Source organism: Aquarana catesbeiana, linkage group LG10, assembly GCF_042186555.1.
Source record: "Aquarana catesbeiana isolate 2022-GZ linkage group LG10, ASM4218655v1, whole genome shotgun sequence".
Taxonomy (NCBI): domain Eukaryota; kingdom Metazoa; phylum Chordata; class Amphibia; order Anura; family Ranidae; genus Aquarana; species Aquarana catesbeiana.
Window position 1 is genome coordinate 256049372 of NC_133333.1, and position 3263 is coordinate 256052634.

At 45.3% G+C, this 3263-nt stretch overlaps 1 pseudogene; it reads right to left on the reverse strand.

The window, feature by feature from the left end:
* Nucleotides 1-2321: 2321 nt before the first annotated feature.
* On the reverse strand, nt 2322-3263 carry LOC141109929 (uncharacterized; annotated as a pseudogene).

Genomic DNA, 3263 nt, shown 5'->3' on the forward strand with positions numbered 1-3263 from the left:
ATAATTAATCAACACTGGTCACAATTATGTTGATTAATTGCACAATTTTAATCGCTATAGTTGAATATTGATTTATTTTGGTACTGGAATCAATTGATGAAATGTTTTGTTTGCACTGAATGAACTTTATTTGTGGGAATATTTTGTCATACGGAATATATTTCAATAATATCATCACATAGAGGGAGGAGCAACAGATTTTTTACAAATAGACAAGTATTGCATTGTATGACTTTCAGGTACGACTTTCATGCAACTTTTGAGGGTTAACATTGAAGTCTATGGCTCTCAAGTTACATGAAAGTCAGACCAGAGTATCGCATGAACTACTTTGAAGTGGCTGCGATTCTAAGCTGTACATACACTATATTACACGCACATGAACTTTAGGCTGCTTTCACAAAGGGGTGGGCATTGACAGTAAAACGCCGCTAGTGTTAGCAGCGCTTTACCATCATTTTAGCGGCGCTATTCGGCCGCTAGCGGGGCGCTTTTAACCCCCTCTAGCGGCCGATGAAGAGGTTAAATGCCCCATGATTTGCAGGTGCTTTGGCAGTGGTGCCCATTCATTTCAATGGGCAGAAGCGGCGTAATGATTTTCTTTAAAGAAGTATAATTTTATTTTTATTTTTTTTTTCGGTTCCTGATGGGACATGTAGCACATGCAGTACTTTGTCCTATCTTCTTAGGTGCCCTATAATGCTAGCCGCCATGTCAGACAGAGCGCCCCCACCTCCCCCTCACCCTTTCCTTGGTTCATGGCTGCCCAATAACAGCTAGAAGGGAGACGGCTGGCACCTGTTTCTGGCTCCCAGTACCTGACTGAAGCAAATACCTGCAAAAGGAATGCAGAAGGACTGGGGGGGGGTTACGTCAGGCAAGTGCTGGGAGCCAGAGACAGGCACTCTCTAGAAAAACAGCCCTCTCCCTGCTAGCTGATGCTTTATAATTAAATAGCTACATTGATTGCTGCCCATTTATAATCTGTCTGGGGTTTCAATGTAAAATCCAGCTGCAGACAAACTTTTTTTAAGGGGCCCACAGCAGGTTGTCAAACTGCAATACTTGCCTCCTATTCCCTGTAGTAATTCCTTTCTGACACTAGGTGTCCTCAGTCTCCCAGGTTGAATGATGCCAATAGAGGCTGAGTCACCTATCTTCCTTCTGTTCCATCATTGCCATGCCAGTCATTGACATTCAGCGCCTATGGATGTGCAGATGAGTGTTTGCCATAGTTCCTTCCACTTACCCCACGTCACTGCATGGAGGAAAAGATATCCAATGTTTCTAACAGCATGGAATGACGAAAACACGGCACCAGAAAAACTAAGATTGTCAGTTGTGGAGGAATGAAAACGAGTGCAGGTGATATCTTATTCTGCTGCATTACATGTCAACTAAATGATTATGTGGCAGTGCATACAGTTTACCTGGGGAATAGTAGCAGACATCCCAACCTGCAAAAACTAATTTCAGAGAGGTGGCTGCCAGTGCCTTACCAGTGCCAATTAAATACAGCCTTACCAGTGCCAATTAAATACAGCCTGATCAGTGCCAATTAAATACAGCCTTACTAGTGCCAATTAAATGCGACTTTACCAGTGCCCATGGAATACAGCCTCACCAGTGCCCATGAAATACAGCCTTACCAGTGCCCATGGAATACGGCCTTACCAGTGCCCATGGAAAACAGTCTTACCAGTGCCCATGGAATACAGCCCTACCAGTGCCCATTGAATACAGCCTTACCAGTGCCCATGGAAAACAGCCTTACCAGTGCCCATGGAAAACAGCTTACCAGTGCCCATGGAATACAGCCTTACTGCCCATGGAATACAGCCTTACCAGTGCCCATTGAATACAGCCTTATCGGTGCCCATGGAAAACAGCCCTACCAGTGCCCATGGAATACAACCCTACCAGTGCCCATGGAATACAGCCTTACCAGTGCCCATGGGAAAACAGCCTGATCACACTGAGCTCTGAAACAGAGTTGAATATCTTGGCGGAAACTGTAACAAATTCCCGCCTCCTATGATACACGTCACACTGATTCAATCTATCATTGGCTCAGTGTTCCTTCTATCTAGGAGGCGGGACTTTGTTACAGTCCTCCACCTCACACCGACACATTCGGCCGCTCAGCCTGCTCTGTCTTCTGCCTGTTAGGGTCAGTGGATTGTTAGGGTCAGCGGCACTGTTAGTGGCAATGTTAGGGTTATCGGCATTGTTAGGGTTAGTGGCAGTGTTAGCGTCAGTGACACTTTTGGTGGCAATGTAAGGGTCAGTGGCAGAGTTAGCGACAGTTTTAGTGACAGTGTTCAGGTCAGTGGTAGTTTTAGTGGCAGTGTTCCAGTCAGTGGTAGTTTTAGTGGCAGTGTTTGAGTCAGTGGTAGTTTTAGTGGCAGTGTTCAGGTCAGTGGTAATTTTAGTGGCAGTGTTCCAGTCAGTGGTAGTTTTAGTGGCAGTGTTCCAGTCAGTGGTAGTTTTAGTGGCAGTGTTCAGGTCAGTGGTAATTTTAGTGGCAGTGTTCCAGTCAGTGGTAGTTTTAGTGGCAGTGTTCCAGTCAGTGGTAGTTTTAGTGGCAGTGTTCAGGTCAGTGGTAATTTTAGTGGCAGTGTTCCAGTCAGTGGTAGTTTTAGTGGCAGTGTTCCAGTCAGTGGTAGTTTAAGTGGCAGTGTTCCAGTCAGTGGTAGTTTTAGTGGCAGTGTTCCAGTCAGTGGTAGTTTTAGTGGCAGTGTTTGAGTCAGTGGTAGTTTTAGTGGCAGTGTTCAGGTCAGTGGTAATTTTAGTGGCAGTGTTCAGGTCAGTGATAGTTTTAGTGGCAGTGTTCCAGTCAGTGGTAGTTTTAATGGCAGTGTTCCAGTCAGTGGTAGTTTTAGTGGCAGTGTTCCAGTCAGTGGTAGTTTTAGTGGCAGTGTTCAGGTCAGTGATAGTTTTAGTGGCAGTGTTCCAGTCAGTGGTAGTTTTAATGGCAGTGTTCCAGTCAGTTGTAGTTTTAGTGGCAATGTGTAGGTCAATGTTAGTGGAAGTGTTAGGCTCAGTGGTAGTTTTAGTGTCAGTGTTAGGGTCAGTGGCAATGTTCAGGTCAGTGGTAGTTTTAGTGGCAGTGTTAGGGTCAGTGGCAATGTTCAGGTCAGTGGTAGTTTTAGTGGCAGTGTTCCAGTCAGTGGTAGTTTTAGTGGCAGTGTTCAGGTCAATGTTAGTGGAAGTGTTAGGGTCAGTGGTAGTTTTAGTGGCAGTGTTAGGGTCAGTGGCAATGT